Genomic DNA, 20023 nt, shown 5'->3' on the forward strand with positions numbered 1-20023 from the left:
CCATTCCTTAGTGAGGAACTTGAACAGGCCTTTAAAGTCCTCGTCCTCCTTGCCTTTTCCTTTGTCCGCGCTATCCTACAAAAGGCACAGAGTAGTGGCCGAGCATCTCATGACATTCAGAGCGAATTTAGACAAATCATGCATCTTGGACTCCATTGCCTCCAGTCTACTGGTAATCACCTGTAGGGTGTCAGAGAGGGCTTCTATCTTTTTCCCGAGCTCTGTCAGGTTGGGATCTTCTTCCTTCACACTACTGGCCTCTTCAACAACCAACATTTTCTCAATCCTGAAGGTCGGGGAAGGGAAATTGGTAGGTTCTGGGCTCATAGAGGCGGTCGGGCTATCGGAAACATGGGTTGAGCTCATAGAAAGGGGGGAATGTTTGTGCTGGGCCTGGGGGGTTTTATCAGTCGGAATGGAGTTGCTCGTGTCGTACGAGGAGGAGGGGTCTCTTAGGGATTTATCAGAGGGTTTAGAGGTCAATCTGGTAGAGCGACGGGGCGTGTTGGCGTCTTCGGTAAAGTCCGGGTTCGAATCAATTTCTTGGATTTTAATTTTTTTAGGGGTTCTGACCTCCTCCAGGGAGTGATTCTTGGTTTTCTTGCTAGAGGAGCCAAGTTTCGTGCAACGGGGGCTTGAATCATTAATGGCTAGAGGTTGGGTCAAGGGGCCGACATTCTACACAGAAATGGAATGGGGCAGGCGGAGGGTGAGGTGGAAGTTGAACAGGCAGAGCATAAGGCCCTGGTGCAGGATAGGAAAGTCTTTTCCTTTCTTTTTGGCTTCAGCTATACCTTTAACGTTAGCATCCATCGAGTGCAATAAAAAGAACAGAATGGAAATGAGGTCTTTGTTCCTCAAATGGTTCAGGAAGGGGAGGTGGTAGTAGTAGAAAATGCCATACCTACCTTCGAGCGTAAAATACTTCATCACAATGTAGCAGACTTCATCCCAAGGGTGCAGGAGTTCCTCTGTTAAAGCCTCTGGCCCTCTTGACAGGGTTCTCACCGTGGCGGAAAAACTGGTTAAGGCTGGTAGAGTCCGCAATGCGGCTCTGTTTTTTCCATTTTCTACCCTCCATTGAGAGGCCAGTAGCCTAGGCTATGACCTCTTCATTAATTTCGAAGGAGATTCCTCCCATAGTCACCCTTCTGTCCTCCTAGGAGGACATGAATTGTTTAGAGAGTCTCTCGTCGTTGCCCTTCATGTTCTCCATAAATTTGTCAATGCCTCCTTCGGTGCACACGAACCAGGCCGCTGGTTTGGCTTTGAACTCCTCAACTTTGTTGGGTTCCAGCCTGAGCCTGTCCCCCCCCCATTTTAGAATCCTCCAGCTTCACAGTTTGAAAATAATAGAAAGCCAGAATGTAGAGCCGAAGCAAACTCAAGACGAAATGGTTAGGAAAAATGTGCTAGACTTGGGTTAAACGGTTGTAATAATCATAGTGATTATTATCCTTTAAGGTCTCGTAGATATCGCTGGCTGGAGATCTACTCGGAGCGTGTGAGCCTTTGCTCAGGCCAATGTGAGTTGACAGCTCCTCAGCGCCACCTTTGCCGTCGCCAGTTGGCACCATCCGAGTCATAAATGAATGGTAATCATTCCCAATGTCAGTCCTTTCTTTATAAATTCGTCCCCCATGGTAGTGATGACTTTGCATATCTCTGCTATGTGTCCGTTTGTGGTAGAAATTGGCAGGATCTCCACGCCAATTTGAAAAAATTAACATATTTTCCTTCATCATTGGGCGAAAGGGTTAGTCCTTTCCTAGCACAAGGCTTTTTCCTTATCTAGGATTTCTTTAACTGTGATTGGCAATGTATTGGGGTTCCTCCAGCATCGTAAGCCCATCTGTAGCCTTCCATCAGCTGCCATGGAATCCGCTGCTCTATTTCCTTCTCTGAAGATGTAGTCTATGGTGAAGTCCTCCATTTTGACCAGCAAGTGCCTGATATCCCTCAGAATGGGTTCCACTTTCCACCCAGCTGAAGCCTTCCCTTTGATAGAGTCGATAATAACTTGAGAGTCTCCTTCAATTTCTAGATGCTTTATTCCTATGTCGTTAGCCATTTTCAGCCCCCAGAGGAGGGCCATTCCCTCAGCTTGGGTGACCGAACTTTCACTGAGGTTGCCAGCATAGGCTGCAACCATGTCCCCTAGATGATCCCTGATGACTCCACCACCAGCCTGACTGTTGCATTAAGCAAAGCCATCAAAATTCAATTTAAACCAGTGAATTCTGGGGTAAGACCACTTAGTCATCTATCTCTTTTTCTTGGTGTTGTTGTTGAAACGGTCGAAGCCAAGGGGGAGCTTCCAGCCGCGAGTGATCTTCTTATCCATCTCATCAGGAGGATAGGGGGGGATTTTCCATTTTGTAGCTTCTAGATTCTTTGATATCAACTTAAAGCAGGTGAGGGCAACAGAGTCCGGAGGGGTCTCAGTGTCTTTGAAAATTTTGTTGTTTCTCTCCTTCAACAAAGCCCAGTAGATGTGCGGAGGAATTTGTTTCCAAAGTTGAATGATGAGGGGATGATGGGAAGGGGGGGTCCAATCAAACACAAAGTTTTTTATATTCTTGTGGAAGACCCAACACAGACCACATTTCTGAAGCATGACAGACCAAATGTGAGCTGCAAAGGGACAAAGAATAAAAGGGTTCTTAATAGATTCCTCATCCTTTTTACATAAGTTGCATCTATTGGGGAGATGGAATCCCCTCTTTTTCAAATTATCAAGCATGAGGGTTTTGCCATGCATGAGGGACCACCAAAAGAAATTAATTTTGGGAATTAACTAAGGGTTCCAGACTTTCTTCCAACCTTCCGCATCCATAGGGTGTTTTAGGAGCTGAGAGTATGTAGATTTGACCGAGAACTGGCCCGATTGAGTCTCTTTCCAGATGAAGCTGTCTTCGTTCGTGGTCATGGGAATTCTAGTTTTTAGCAATAAGAGTTGCAACTCCTGAGCCAGGGGGACTAGGTTCAGTTGATTGCTGCAAATGGGGACTAAGTCCTTCCAACCACTTCCTGGGATCAAATAATCTGCAGCATAATCCCCCAGGATAGCCTTGAAATGGTTCCTGATTTGATGGAAGCGAGTGTTGATTAATGGTCTATCCTTCGTCCAAAAGTCCTCCCAGAATCTCACCTTTTTGCCATCTCCAAGCTGCCACTTCAGACCTTCTCTAACCATCACTCTATTCTTTAGGATGTTGTTCCATAATTTGGAACCTTGGGGAAGGTCAGAAGTGTTGAGATTATAAAAGAAATGCTCCCAGTCCAAATACTCAGCTTTGATGATGTTGCACTAGTCCGCCTCCCCTTTAGCCAAGGTCCATCCCACCTTGGCAATTAGTGCCTTATTGAGGGCATTAATCTTTCGTATAACCAAACCTCCCAGAGATTTGGGTAGACACATAGTATCCCAGTTGACCAGAGCTAGGCATTTCTTTTTCCTCTAAGCCAGTCCATAAAAAGTTTTTTTGAATTTTTTCAAGTTTTTCTCCCATGGTTCCTGATATTTTGAACATGGAGAGGAAGTAGACCATAATTCCCTGTAGGGAGGCAGCGAGGAGCTGGAGCTTCCTCGCGCTACTGAGAAATTTCCCTTTCCATCCTGCAAGCTTTTTCTACATTCTTTCCAAGATAGAGTTCCAGAAGGTGGGGGTGACTTCCTTGATAGTGAGAGGGAGTCCTAGGTAGGTCCCCGAGAGAGTAGCCATTTTGCATCCGAGGATGGAGAGGATTTTGAGTTGGAGGTCATTTGGAGTGTTGAAGAAGTAGAGATTACTCTTCTCATAGTTGATGCATTGTCCCGACACCTTGGCATAGTCCTCTAGAAGGGTCTTCCAACTTTTAGCCTCCATGACAGAAGTTGTATGGTGGAAAAGTGGGCGAATAAAACTAAAAATGTGAAAATATTTCAAAATACCAGTCCACACACACACACAGGACTTCTTGATGCAAGCTATGGAGTAACGACATGTTACTCAGCTTCCCAAGGAGGGTCCCATGGTTCTCTATCTCACAATGTCCCTCAAACCAACGTTTTTGCTCTCAGATCAGTGAGCAAAATGGTTTAGGGATGGCAAATATGAGAACAAGAGATGCTTTTGATTGATTTTAGTATGAGATGTGTTGTAAGCTATGTATGATGCTAAAATGCAATAAACTAAATGATAAGATGACAAGATTAGAATGAATACTATCCTAGCATACTATATTTAGCCTATGATTGAACTAAAATGATAGAGAAAGTAATCTAAGCATGCATATTAGTCTAATTTATGATTTAAAGAGGCTAAATGATGAGCATATATGAAATGAGAAAGCTTGAAAGAATTTGAGCATAAGTGTGATGCTTCAAATTTGAAAGATGATTGTTGAAAATGGAGGAATGAGAGCTCTATTTATAGCACAAACAGGGCAATGGATGGTCAAGATTGAAAGGTTTAATCAAAGGCCAAGTTTGAAAGTTGGGGATCCATGTGCACAATTGGCACCAATAAAATAGTGACAAGTGTCAACATAGGGTTGGGTTGAGAAAAGGGGTTGGAGGCATTAAAGGCCTGAGAAGACCTCATGGTTATCTAAAGGCTAAGGGTCAAGTCTAAATTAGGTTTACCCAATGGATTAAGATTTAATCCAAGGATAAACCTTTGTGCAAATGATTAAGAGATAATCATGGTCAAAGCATTAATGGCCTGATGAGACCTTTGGGTTGGGTAGAGGTTGAGTCAAAACAAATGTTTTAACCATGTGGGAGGGTTTGAAATAACCATTAATGGTTATTGGAGACTTTGGGGATTAAGTGGTTGAAGGTTGGAAGCCTTCAATGGTTTTCAAAGACTTTAAGGGTTCTGGTGGTTGAAGGTTGAAAACCTTCAATGGTTATCCAAGACTTTAAGGTTTTTGAGAAGTGACTTCCCTTTGCTTAGGGATGTGACAAAGTTTAGAGGGGGGTTAGGTTAATTAGAATTGATTAGAAGATTCTAGAAGGGATTAGGAAGGGGTTTGGGATTTTGCAAGTGGATGGGGGGGATAATAGGTTTTAATTGAATTATTTGATTTTCATTCAATTTGATTGTAATTAAATAAATTTGATTTATTCAATTTAGGATAACTATTTAATTAAATTTGAATTTAATTAAAAGTGGCTAGGGGGATTTAATTGAATAAAATGATTTATTCATTAAGTGGTATAGTGAATTTTATTTAAATAAATTGAGTAATTTACTTAATAAAATAGAAGAATGTGGATAATTTAATTAAATTGGATTTAATTAAATAGAGAAATGAACATAAAATATTCATTTAGGAATATGGTCATTTTTATATGTCTACATTTTGCCCCTCTTTGAAGTGACGTGTGTGCACATGTTATTTCAAAGAAAATGATGCCTTATCATGATTTATGATCAAATGCAATTTTTTTGTGTCGCTCTTTGATTTGCAAGTCATGCCCTAGATTCGATATTTGTGTCGTGCTGTCATGATTTTATGTAGTTGTCCAATATGAGTGTCGGTATAACTTGTTTTGATGTGAGATATTTCAAGTTATGTAGATATCAATGTGTTGTTTTGATCAAAATATGATTTATTTGCGTGTTCTATTTCAAGTTCGATGTGGGAAGCCTGATGTGTATTACAAGCCGATATGGGTTGGAAACTTGAGTTGTGTTACAAGCTGATATGGGTGGGAAACTTGAGTTGTTTTACAAGTTTATGTGATTTTGGTACTTGAGTTGTTTTACAAGTTTTGATATGGTTTTTGAGAACTTGAGTTGTGTTACAAGTTGATATGAAATGATAGGTTTTTGAACTTGATGTAGATGAGCAAATTTGTTTCATGTTGTTGATGTAAGTTTGATTTTGATATCTTTGTTTTGATGTGGAAACTGATATTGGATTTGTTTTGAGATTTGATATGATAATGCCCCCTTGGGAGATCGTTCGTGCACACAAAGCATGAATGATCTCTTGAAAGAAGAAGAATGTTGTTTGAAAGATGGAAGAGTAGATAGTGATGGCATGCATGGGTTTGATAAGATTGATTAGATTGATTGGAATGAGAGCAAGTCTTGTTTCAGGTATGAGACCTCCTGTATAAGACATGGATGATCGAGCGTCTGGTTTCAAGAATGATACTGCCTGTATAAGACATGGATGATCGAGTGTCTGATTTCAGGAACGATATATCCTGTATAAGACATGATAGAAGATAGTTTGGAAGAATGATGAAGATAGTTTAGAAGAATGATAGAAGATAGTTTGGAAGAATGATGAAGATAGTTTAGAAGAATGATGAAGATAGTTTGGAAGAATGATAGAAGATAGTTTGGAAGAATGATAGAAGATAGTTTAGAAGAATGATGGAAGATAGTTTGGAAGAATGATAGAAGATATGAAAGTGAAGAAAGATTCCATGATGATGTGATAGATATGCATGCGAGGGATGCAATGATGAATGATGAATGATATTTTGAAAATGAGATGTATGATATGATATGCAACTAATTGTAAAATGATATGCAACTAATGTTTTTCTTTTTTTTTTGGAGCATCCTCGTCCTGCATTTGCCATCTGATATAGCCATTTGTTTGCTTTCTTTGTAGATATCATCATTGAGCATTGATTTGTTTAGGATATGTTAAAAATTTATACAAGCATAATGGTATAATTGAACCATAATGACTTGAGAAAAATTTACATGATGTTTGATTTTGCAAGATAGCACAAGCGTCAAGGTATAATTGAACCAGGACGACCTGAGTGCGTATTGCGTAAACAGACAAGAGTTAACCTTTGTCCCATACAAATCCGAAATGTCCTCAGTGATATGCCACCGGATTTCTTCATAGGACAAATTTGCATGGTAAAAGACTTCACTCACAGATAGAAGACAAATAAAACATCACATTCCTTCCTTGCTTCTCTAGTCGTAAGACATCCTGGAGGTGATCAGGAGATATGATAAGAAAAAATTAACAACCATAAGTAATCATGCATGCTATTGGAAATGTATTCTTGTCAATTAAAACATCTTGCAAAATAGATCTTTGTTCAGTTGAAATCAGTTCAAGTTCATGATGTTTAGCCTTCTTGCATTGTCATTTGTCATTTGTTGGTTGTTTTGATCCTTGTTGTCTTGCTACGTTTTTGGTCTGATGTTGAAAATCTTGAAGGCGAAATGCCCCAAGCGAGGTCAGGATTTTGCCCCTTGCTGTTGATACTACTTTGATATGGATATGTACATTGATCACCAAGCCATGGTGGGATATTATTTGGATAATTGTTTCAGATAAACCAAGGACAGTGACTACACTAAGTATGTCCAAGATTGATAAGCATTTGTGAATTTCTGGTGATGTCTCAGATGGGTGGATATGATATGTACAATATGATTTGTGAACCCTATACTACCATCAATTGATAAAGATAAGGCTAACTATAATAAAATCCAGCAGTCATACTGATTGATGTCATTGTTATGATTTGGTTGATGATTGATGTATAAAAATTTATTTCTCTTGATGAATTTGGAAAAACTAGGTTGTTAATTCTTCAACGTGATGTTACGATAAAGGTTCTTTCCTCTCAGAATAAGGTGATTAGTCATGCATGAGTGATCAATGGATTCCTTTGATTGGTTTGGATTCAGTTGATTCTTGTTTTTGAAAATTTCAAATCTTACTCTATCAGAGTGAAGGTTTAGCTATCCCTTCACGACAAAGTGTATCAAATGATATGGATAAAAGCCTCCCGATCTGGAAACTGGATTTGACAATTTGAAAATTTTAAACAAGTGTTTTTGAGATAAAAATCCATAAGATGGTAAAGGATTCTGTTGATACTGATGATAAGATTTTCCGGATTATGATAGGAGAGACGTCCTTTATCGTGCGATTTGTTTAGGATTTTGACAACTTTTGTTTTAGCACAAATTTAGCTCGCGAAATAGTTTTAATGGTTTGTTTGTCACTCTGCTTTGATGAAAAATGATGTTTGATGGATGGATTGATTATCAAGACTTGATGATTGATAGAAATGTCTAGTTTCAAAGAGTGAGTACCCTGTATAAGACCGATCTGTCTGGTTTCGAGTGTACCTATCCCTGTATATGACATGTTTGATGTTGATGTTGATTTCAAGTAATGAATTGATTAACAAGACATGTGATAAGTTTGATTGCAGACTTTGAGAGTTTTCCTGTTGTTGATCTGATTTGATGGATGGTCCATGTGTTCATGCTTTGATTTTTATTTTGATTTTTTGATTTTGTTGATTTTTAGTTTTTGGATATTTTGATTTTTTTGAGTTTTTGGATATTTTGATTTTTTTGAGTTTTTGGATATTTTGATTTTTTTGAGTTTTTGGATATTTTGATTTTTTGGATTTTTTGGATTAGAAGAAAGATGTATTTGGTTGCCCCAATGTATATCAAGATGAGGAATGGATGAATGAATGACTGAACCATTGAGGTGGAAATAGATTTGTTGTTCATAGTTTTGATCAAGATCAAGGATGAAATAGGATATAGATAGCACTGGATGATGGAAGCAATGAATAGATAGGATAGATAGATATGGATTAGAGTGAAGCAAGATTGTAGAAAGAATTGGAGGATAGAAGAAATGAATATATAGGATAAGGGATATGGATTAGAGGATTTGGGAGATATGGTAGGAAGAATAGAGTCGATGAACTTTGCCCCCAAGCATAGAGGTTTCCATTTGCAAAAAGGTGATATGTAAGATTGTCATAGTATTTAGCACCATCTGAATAAGTGTTCTCGAACTTTTCAAAGATAGAGACCCAACCCACACTTAGAACCTCTGGAAATTTCAACTGAACATTTCTAGCAACTAGGAAGTAGACTCAAAAGGGAAGAAGAATCCCAAACTGGATCAAGGTACTTAGCCTTTGATTACCCATGTGTGTGTAAGTGGGTTCATTCTGGCTCATATGATCATTGTAATCTTCAGAATCCAACATGGCTAGTTACATGAGTTACCTTAACTTCAAAAGCATCCTGGATAGAGCCTCGCTGCCAGCGAGCATCCATAGCCCTGACGAGGTTATCGCTGTAATCTCACAAATATTGCTCCATTGCCAACCAGGCGTCCATAGCCCCGATGGAGTTACTTGCATGTTCCCATAGCCAATCATTTTGATATTGCATTTTATTGCATTTTGCTTTTCTGGATATTCATTTTCTTGTTCATGCTTGTGATATTTCTTTTTTTTCTCTTTATTTTTCTTGCATTGGCTTGTAAGTGATGAAACTTACATGGGTCTGAGAATTACAGTGGCGCTGAAGCAAGATTTTAGATTTTTCACTAGCCATGCCTTCAATTTAAGAGATCACAATCATTTAGAGCAATCGATTAAGTGTATGAGATATAGTAATCAAAAGATGTTGGTACCAAGATACGATAAGTGGTTCTTTTCTGGATTGAGTGTGTATCCCAACCAAAAGAAAATGTTAAAGAGGAACAACCTCGGATTCTGAAGCATTTCATGAATAGATATCTAGGAAAAGGACTGAACATGAGATTCGAGCATGGGCAAGTATGTGACAAAATGACACAAATGCCTATTTCACAGATGAAGGATTTATGAAAAGGATTGAATGATAGGGATGGAAAGAGGTGTTGGATAATAGATATAATGTTTGAAGATTTGTGCAAGGATAGAGGGAAATGTATTCAGGATGAGTGTTGGTACTTGAGAAGTGATGAAGAGATGGAGGAAAATTGAATTTTTGGGATAGAAGGACCCAAAATAGATAGAGGAAATGATAGAAGAATAGTTTTGGAAAGATGTTTAGATAGAGGATTGAAAGAATTTCAAAGATGTGCTCCTCGTTGATCTTTCATATGGATCATTTGAGGTGATGGATTGGTGGATGGAGGGAGGTAAGGACCCAAGATGGATGAAAGGGATGGAGAGTTTGATTGTGGAATGAAAGGATCTAAGATAGATTTGGAAGAAGAGATTGAATTTGGAATGAAAGGACCTAAGATAGATTTGGAGGATGAAGAGATTACTTGATCTTGATCTTGACTTGGAGTAGGATCATTTGAGTTTGTGCTTTTCTCTTGATTTTGAATTGGAATAGTGGAGGATATGGAATGGATATCATACTCTTGCTTAGGATGTGGATGTTGAATGGGACTTTTCTCTTGAGATGAAAGAGGGTCATCGTGGATGGAATACCAAAATTTTAGGGGATCATCATAAGAATCTTGATAGGTGGGATCTTGATCAAAAATGGGATTAGATTGGGAGGTCATGATATTGTGATCTTGATTTAGGCTAGGACTCATTTCCTTTGACTGATTTTCCTTTTTCTCGGTTTGATGATGAATGGTCATACAAATGATAAAAGTTGATGTTTTTGATAGGTTGATGTAGAGAAATTTACTCCTATTGATAAGGGTCTTAGGACTAGGTTGTCTCTTTTTTAACTTAGTTTTGTGATGAAGACTTGTTCGTCTCAAAATATGAGGAGTGGTCATACACAAATGATCAATGGTTTCCTTCGATGTTTGGATTGAGATACTTCGTTTGAAAACTTAAGTCTACTTTTATCAAATGAAGGTTTTGATGCCCCCTCACGACAAAGTGTGTCAAATGATATGGATAAAGTCTCCCGATATAGAAACTTGATTTGACAACTTAAGGTTTAAACTTGGTATGTTGTTTGATAGAATCCTTTAGATGATGGACCTTTTGATCAAGGTGATGATAATACCTGATTTTGATAGGATAAAGTCTTATCTTTAGCTAGTTTTGGATTTGACAACTTTTGTTCTAAGACTGACTTGTTTGATTTGGAAATGATTTCTCTGGTGTTTTGATTTGATTTCTTGTGATCGCATTTGATATTGGACCTAAAAGGATACTCAAGAAGTTTGAAAACTTTTTCTAGAAAGGATTACTTGGTTTGGTATTCCCGTAATCTTGTGGGATGAAAGTCTTTCCTAAAGATAGTTGAAATGTTGATAGCCATCTCAAAAGATGTTTTGTTGGATATGGAAATCTTCTCCACTTTATGATTTTTCCTTGTTTGAATTGATTTTTGAGTTTGTTAGATACTTTGCAAGATATTTTAGCATTTGTGACAAGAATACATAGCACACATGAAGACAATGATCATCCTAATGCTAAACATTGAGTGTATATTCTTTTGAGGATGTGTTCAAATCCTCGATGTTATCACTGGTTTGATTTACAACAAAAGACACATCAGATAGACTCTTTATTCAAAGGTCATTGACAATATCATAGCCCACTAGTCTCGATACTCTGTCAGCTCAAACAGCCTTGTCACCCCCTAGAGGGCACCCATTTTTTTGCTTTTTGCCAGAAATTAACTCAAAGTGAATCGCTTCACAGTTGAGTAGTTATCTTGGGAGATATATGCTGAGTAATCTTGGGGGCAGATTCTTCCCCACCCTTGCACTATGATATTGCCAATGTTTGGCGACTGACTCAGCTCAAAGTTTCTAATGCTAAAGTTCGTAATTAGGCTTCCCGTTCGGCCGTCAGTGATAAACTCCCTCAGGAGGCTTCCCAACCTTTAGAACAAAGGCTTTACGTATCTCAAGGATACTTGGGGAAGGCTAATCGCTGCACGCAACCGTTGAAAAGGACTTTCATCACTTTTCACTTTTGATTATAGTGGGTTGGAATACTTGGCGTCAAAGTCGTTCCCCACTTAGGTCGTTCCCTTCACACCGGCCAAAGAATGGCTTTAAGAGTTTTTCAACCCCTCGGGAAGGCAGGCCTGTTAAAGGATTTATTGCTTGAATTAAAGAAAGCTTTAAGAGTGGTTTGGCTTTTTGGTCACCCAGTTATGGGGAGAGCATATACCTTCCACTTTCGAGACAAGGCAATCAAGTTATTCTTTTTAGCCTTCAAGACAATGATTTGCTAACTTCTATTTGGAGATGTTGCTCCAACAAGCATGATGTTCTTTTTTAACTTTTCATAGCAAAGTCTGTATTTCCAAAACTTTTGTAAAACAAGCCTGGTCAACAAAGTAAATCGTGATGTTTGGTCAACAAAATTAAAGTCGATAGGGGAAAACTTTTCCTCTTTGCCTTGCACAAAATGAAGATGAGGTTCTTTTACTTTTCAAAATGAAGTGAATCCTTTTAAACACCAAAGGAAGGTGAGGTTTGTTTTAAAACTTTTGCCAAAGCAAAAATTGTTTATCTTGTTCCTTTTAGAGCTTCCAAAATGAAGTGTTTTTCCTAACTTGCAGGAATGAAAGGTTTGTTTTGTTGTTCTTTTTACCATGCAATAAAGAAAGATGAATTTTCTTTTAAAACACCAAAAAAAAAGGCATGAAGTTCATTTTATGCATCCAAATAAAATGATGAGGTTTATTTTAACTTGTGCAAAAAAGGAGAGTGAGTTCTTTTTAACCAACTTTTGTTGAAAGAAAGTAAAAAAAGAAACTTAAAGCCTCTAAACTTGCTCCTTCCCCTGCACAAAAAATATTAGAATCTGCACACAGTCAGTGATCAAGTGTTAGTGTGGGCTTACACAAGCCTAAATTCTGATCTTGGTTACAAATTTTACAATCCTGATCCTGAAATGCCTTGAAATTTGACTAAGTTTGAAATTTGGAAGATCTTCCAAAAACTAGATTTTGCATTACAACTCTTAGAGGTCTGAAACCCCTCTCAAACATCCTAAAAGTATATATGGAATATAACTTAAAGTATAAGAAAGAGAAAAGAGAAGAGGAAATGTCACTTATACTTAAATGTTATATTCCATATATATTATGTCTCCCACAAGCCTAATTTTTTACTCTGTCATAAATTTTTGACTCTGCCAACTCTATGCGCTAAAATATTGCATGGATGCGCTAAGAAAAAGCACCCACGTGCTATTATGTGCCCCCAATGCGCTAAGCTATTTTACGGATTCGCTATTCTATTTTTCTCCCGCATCGAGACCTACAGGAAAATATTAGTGAAAGTCATGCGCTAAAGAAAGGACTCCACACGCTAGAGTATAGTTCCCACGCGCTAAACAGTGAGCGGGATGCGCTAGACTGTTAATCAGATGCGCTACTCTATTTTTCTCCCGCATTGATACCTACAGAAAAAAATTAATGGAGGTCACACGCTAATGTTTGAACTGCACGCGCTAGATGATGGTCTCCACGCGCTGAACAGTGGATTGGATGCGCTAATATGTTAATTTGATGCGCTACTCTGCGTTTTGCCCACGTCGATACCTACAGGAAAAATTGTTAATACAAATCATGCGCTAAAACAAGGTTTTTACACGCTAAAACAGAGAGCCCACGCGCTAAACAGTAGGCTAGAAGCGCTAAACTGTTAGGCGGATGCGCTAATTTATGTTTTCGATGCGCTGATTCTTGTTTCCCGCGGACCTGCAAAAATGATTAATTTTAAAAACCGATTTGTTATTTGGGGTCATGCCCCACGGTGGGCGCCAGAAATGTATGGTGGAAAAGTGGGCGAATAAAACTAAAAATGTTAAAATATTTCAAAATACCAGTCCACACACACACAGGACTTCTTGATGCAAGCTATGGAGTAACGACGTGTTACTCAGCTTCCCAAAGAGGGTCCCATGGTTCTATATCTCACAATGTCCCTCAAACCAACGTTTTTGCTCTCAGATCAGTGAGCAAAATGGTTTAGGGATGGCAAATATGAGAACGAGAGATGCTTTTAATTGATTTTAGTATGAGATGTGTTGTAAGCTATGTATGATGCTAAAATGCAATAAACTAAATGATAAGATGACAAGATTAGTATAAATACTATCCTAGCATACTATATTTAGCCTATGACTGAACTAAATTGATAGAGAAAGTAATCTAAGCATGCATATTAGTCTAATTTATGATCTAAAGAGGCTAAATGATGAGCATATGTGAAATGAGAAAGCTTGAAAGAATTTGAGCATAAGTGTGATGCTTCAAATTTGAAAGATGATTGTTGAAAATGGAGGAATGAGAGCTCTATTTATAGACAAACAGGGCAATGGATGGTCAAGATTGAAAGGTTTAATCAAGGGCAAAGTTTGAAAGTTGGGGATCCATGTGTACAATTGGCACCAATAAAATAGTGACAAGTGTCAACATAGGGTTGGGTTGAGAAAAGGGGTTGGACGCATTAAAGGCCTGAGAAGACCTCATGGTTATCTAAAGGCTAAGGGTCAAGTCTAAATTAGGTTTACCCAATGGATTAAGATTTAATCCAAGGTTAAACCTTTGTGCAAATGATTAAGAGATAATCATGGTCAAAGCATTAATGGCCTAATGAGACCTTTGGGTTGGGTAGAGGTTGAGTCAAAACAAATGTTTTAACCATGTGGGAGGGTTGAAAATAACCATTAATGGTTATTGGAGACTTTGGGGATTAAGTGGTTGAAGGTTGGAAGCCTTCAATGGTTTTCAAAGACTTTAAGGGTTTTGGTGGTTGAAGGTTGAAAACCTTCAATGGTTATCCAAGACTTTAAGGTTTTTGAGAAGTGACTTCCCTTTGCTTAGGGATGTGACAAAGTTTAGAGGGGGGTTAGGTTAATTAGAATTGATTAGAAGATTCTAGAAGGGATTAGGAAGGGGTTTGGGATTTTGCAAGTGGATGGGGGGGGATAATAGGTTTTAATTGAATTATTTGATTTTCATTCAATTTGGTTGTAATTAAATAAATTTGATTTATTCAATTTAGGATAACTATTTAATTAAATTTGAATTTAATTAAAAGTGGCTAGGGGGATTTAATTGAATAAAATGATTTATTCATTAAATGGTATAGTGAATTTTATTTAAATAAATTGAGTAATTTACTTAATAAAATAGAAGAATGTGGATAATTTAATTAAATTGGATTTAATTAAATAGAGAAATGAACATAAAATATTCATTTAGGACTATGGTCATTTTTATACGTCTACAGAAGTTCTGCCAAAAAGGAAAGTGTCATCCATGAACTACTGGATATTAGTAGGGGGGAGTGTGGAGGCCGCTTTGAATCCTTGGAGCCTACCATTGGTGACTAGATGAGTCACATTTCTATTTAGGACTTCAGCTATCATGATAAAAAGATAAGGGGATAAAGGGTCGCCCTGCCAGATACCCTTCTTAGCTTTGAAGCCTCCCCTAGGATTCCCATTAATCAGGACTAAGAATTGGACCGTGGTAACACATTCACGAATCATACTCACCATTTTTTTGTTGAATCCTAGTTTTAGGAGCACTTTGAAAAGAAATTCCCAATTAACCTTGTCATAAGCTTTTGATATATCAAGTTTAAAGGCCATACTTGGTAATCTACTCCTATCCATGGAATGGATTATCTCATGAGTTGTAATGGTGGCATCTAGAATTTGTCGTCCCGGGACGAAGCCTTTCTGAGACGAACTGATAAATTTTTCCAAGAAAGGTTTGATTCTGTTTACAAGGACCTTAGAGAGAATCTTGTAAATGGTATTGCAGAGGCTTATGGGCCGATACTCCTTCAGGCAGCTGGGAGTGGTGGTCTTGGGGATGAGGACAATGAAAGTGTTGTTGATCTTTTTAAGTAATCTCCCCATTTTGAAGAAATCTTGGACAACTTTAGTAATATCATAGCTAACGATATCCCAAAAGTCCTGGAAGAAGGCCAAGGGGAAACCATCCGGGCCCGATGTTTTATAAGCTCCCATAGAAAAGACCGCCCTATGAACTTCCTCAGAAGAGATGGGGGACAAGAGTTGCCGGTTGTCGTCTTCCTCAATGGCCATCGACAGTTTACTAATGAGGCAGTCCTGGAGCAGCGAGGCCGTTCCACCGTCTACATACAGATTGGTGAAAAAGTCCACTGTGTTCTGTCCAATCAGAGAATCATCAGAAATCTCTTGGCCAGTTTCATCCTTAATACTTTTGATGTAGTTCCTCCTCTTGTGGTTAGAAGCTGATCTATGGAAGAAGGTAGAATTTTTGTCCCCTTCTTTCAGCCACTGGATCCTAGATCTTTGTTTCCCGTACACTTCCTCCTTGGCAAGGATATTTTTCTAGCTTTTGTGACAATCTTCCTCCTCCTTCAAAATGGGGTTTGGGGGGTTACCAGTAGCCATTAAAATTTGAAGTTGTTCTAGTCTGGATCCCAGGTCCTTTTTTCTTTTAAAGATGTCTCCAAAGGTGTTCCTGTTCCACCCTTTGACTTCCCTGCTGATTATCTTTAGTTTCTCCATAACTCTGAACATGGCAGTCCCTTGGATCGGGGTGGACCACCAGCCTCTAACCAAATCCCTAAAGTCAGGATGGGAGGCCCACACGATTTCATAGCGGAAGGGGGGTGGACCCTAGTAGGTTCTGTCTTTCTAGTGGAGAAGAAGGGGGTTGTGGTCAGACGTCGTCCTTGGGAGGGATTTCAAGAAGGAACTCGTTCCCAAATCCCAATTGGTGGAGATCAGGAATCTATCCAGTCTGACTTGGATGAGGTTTTTGCCTTTCTTGTTATTCGACCAAGTGAATGGGGCACCCTGAAAGTCAATATCCACTAGGTTTGAAGCATTGATGAAGGTGGCAAGGTCACTAATGCTGTCAGAGAAATCCTCCAGGCCACCACACTTCTCAGAAGGGTAGAGGGGGGCATTGAAATCTCTAGCAAGCATCAACTTGTCCTTCTGATTAGTCATAATGATCTTAGAAATTTCCTCCCACAGGTTTCATCTTCCCGCCCTACAGTTGGGGGCATAGATGTTGAACATCTGCCAACAGAGATCACCATAGTGGAGAGAAACCACTAGGAAATATTCAGAGCTAGTAAATAGCTTGCCTTTTATTTTAATGGGATTCCACAAGGTAGCAATACCTCCAGACGCACCCAAGGCGTCAACATACAGGTAGTCCACTCCAGGCCATAGTTTACCAACAATTGTAGCGAAGGTTTGGGAAGGCATCTTAACTTCTTGAATTAGATAGATGTCGATTTTCATCTCAAGAATGAGTTGTTTTATGGCGAACTGCTTCTGGGGGCTGTTCAGACCCCTTATGTTCCAAGAGAGGAACTTCATTTCTTACTTTTGCTAAGCCTGTCCAGGGTCAGTTGTCTACCCTTTGCAATGTCCCTTGCCATCACCTTGTGTCTTAGGACTATTACTATAGGTCTCCCAACTTTGCTTTCATTTCCCCCCACATCAACTTTCTTGGCTTTGACTTTATTCTTTTGGGTTATCCATTCTTCATTATCCATCCGCGGAGAACACGGGGGGGGATACTTTCAACGGAGTTGCCAGGGAGTTTCCAGAGTACTCCTCTCCATCCCTAGCTGAAGGGGAGGAAGGGGTTAGAGTGGTGGGAAAGGAACTTCCAATCTTGAGAGGTTTAACCACAATTGGGGTGGGGGGGAGGCAGAAGGGCAGGGGATGGGGAACATGGCGAGGGATACTGCTTGGGGGATCTCCCCCTCTTCCAGGGTGTAGTTAGAGTTTTTGACTGGGTCCGCTGGGGCTTTTAAGATCACAAGGATCTTGTCTATGTGCTGGTAAACTTCAGGAATACCATTCTCAGTAGTCAGCTCAGGAGGGGCCAAGGATGACGGGTCACCAGGGTTGATGGCTTTATTCTTGATCTTGGGTTTTGCTACCATAGGGGCTTTACAGTCCGTATAGGAATGCCCTTGAGTATTACACTTCTGGCAGTATAGGGTGGTCTTTTCGTAAACAATGGCCTGGGACCATTTTCCCCATTTGGACTTTAGGGAGATAAAGTTCGGGAGGGCTTTGTTGATCCTAACATTGACACAAAAGTGAGCATACACCAACCTAGACTTGTTGAGAGTGACCGAGTCTGCTGCAACAAAGCAACCAAACGAGTTTCCTATCCATTGGAAGGTTTGTTCATCCCAGAACTCCAGAGGGAGTCCAGGTAGCCTAACCCACACTGGAGCCATGTGGTTTAGTTCTACAGAGGGGTCAAAACCAGGTTTCCACTTAGCCATGGTTAGGAAGTGCTTTCCATAAGCCCAGGACCCCGACAGGACATAAATCAGATCCTCCTCTGTGATAAATTTCAATAGAAACAGTCCCCCTGACATGGCTGAAACCTCCAGACTTCCTTTAAGCTTCCAGCGAGATTTTGCCGAACGCCTGACCATGTCGATAGAAGGTCGGAAGGAGAAGAAACGACCAACTATCGCCAGGTGAAGGGAGGTGGAGATTCTATCCATTAGGTTGTTTGGGAGTTTGATTTCCGTTCCGTCTTCCATTTGGGAGAAGAAGACCACAACATCAAGAGGGAGTGAATTTGTTGACCCAAGGAGGGTGTTCTTCCAGCTAGACTTGGGATTCACCTCCACAGTATCCTTGTCTGTCTGACCGGCAAAAGTTTTCGATTCGGGAAGGGGTATATTCCTTTCCTCCCCTTTCGATCCAGAATCAGTCAGACTTGGAGAAGTGGAAAGGGTGTGGAGACTGTCATTTTCTTCCGTATGGTCCACAAAATGTGGGGACCCCGCAACAGGCCTAGAGGCATGTGCATCAACTGTGGAATCTGGCGTTGGGTCCAACAGGGGAGGGGGGGCCTCCCCAGAGGGGGCAGACATCCAGGCACATAGAATCTCAAAACGGGCGGGAGAGTTGCAGAGTTTTAAAGGTGTTTTAATGTTAGCTTTTACCTTTGAACTTAAATTTTTCAATTGTCAAAAAACTAATATTAATTAGAAACATAATATTTTCTAAATAAACACCATATAAAATAAAATATATCCTTATCAAAATCATAAATTTTAGATAGATATATAAATAAATAAAAAAAATTAGATAGATATACAGAATTATTAGTAGTGTCACTAATTCAATAAATAAATAAATTTGATAAATTTTTTATTTTTACTAATTTTTTTGAATAATGATAAAAAGTTCAAAAATTAAAAATTTGTACTCCAAAAAAATTAATTATTTTTGTTTGTGGTAAAAATAATTAATTGTGTTTTTTTATAAACATATGTATTTAAGATATCTATATTAATTATATTATGATATTATAATTAATATTAATTATTATTAAAATATGATTATATTATTATGTTTTAATATATTTGTTATATTTCTATTAAAATCTTTACAATAGTACCAAATTCATATTATTATATTATTATATTTTTTATTCTCACACACTCAAATAAATAATTTTTTTTTTTAACTTTTCATATATTTAAATGTAACAAACAGAAACATAATTCCATTTTTTTTTTTTAAACTACAAAACCTTTACCCAACCGTATTATATAATGTATTGGAAAGATAATTAGCCAATACAGTGCGTGCAAATTATAGATTGCGAATATTCATTTTTTGAAATTTACACTTGAGAGTATTAATCAGTATCGCAAAGTTTTCACGGTGACGGGAAATTGTATTTTTCACGGCACCGCTATTCTTTCCGGTGTTTCGCAATATCAACTTTGTTTTTAATGATCTACGAAGACCCTGCTGCATGCAGACACCGCTCACGCCTTCAAGTCCCCACCGCCTCCCTACCACGTGTCAATGTTAATTGTATTTCTCCTCTCTCACCGCCCAAAAAGGTAAACACGCCTTTCTTGGATGCCTCTGACCTATGTAATGAACAAAAGTAGGGGGGGCTCACGTTTGTTTTCCAAGGGCAAATCTAGTGGAACCCTTTCATTTAAGTGCTAAACAGAACCTTAACAAAACATTATCCATCCCAATCATATGAGAACCCTTAGTTTTTTTTGTCCAAGTAAAACCCAAAATTTCCTATGCATAATTCCCCCTTTCTAATTTGTTTCTTCTATAATTTCGTTTTTAATGTTTATTTTATTCTAAAATTGCATCATAGTGAGGCTTATAAGAGATACTTGAAAGAGAGGTCATAAGTTTAAATCATGTAGGGAGTAGAATATGTACACCTCATATTTAAAACATAGTTAGTTGCCTCCTTTCATATTGGGAGAATGGAAGACCCATATATTGTAAGTCACATGTAGACCCAAAAACAGATTGCCTATATCATAC

The sequence above is a fragment of the Cryptomeria japonica genome, chromosome 9 (genome assembly GCF_030272615.1).
Source record: "Cryptomeria japonica chromosome 9, Sugi_1.0, whole genome shotgun sequence".
In the NCBI taxonomy this organism is placed as follows: Eukaryota; Viridiplantae; Streptophyta; class Pinopsida; order Cupressales; family Cupressaceae; genus Cryptomeria; species Cryptomeria japonica.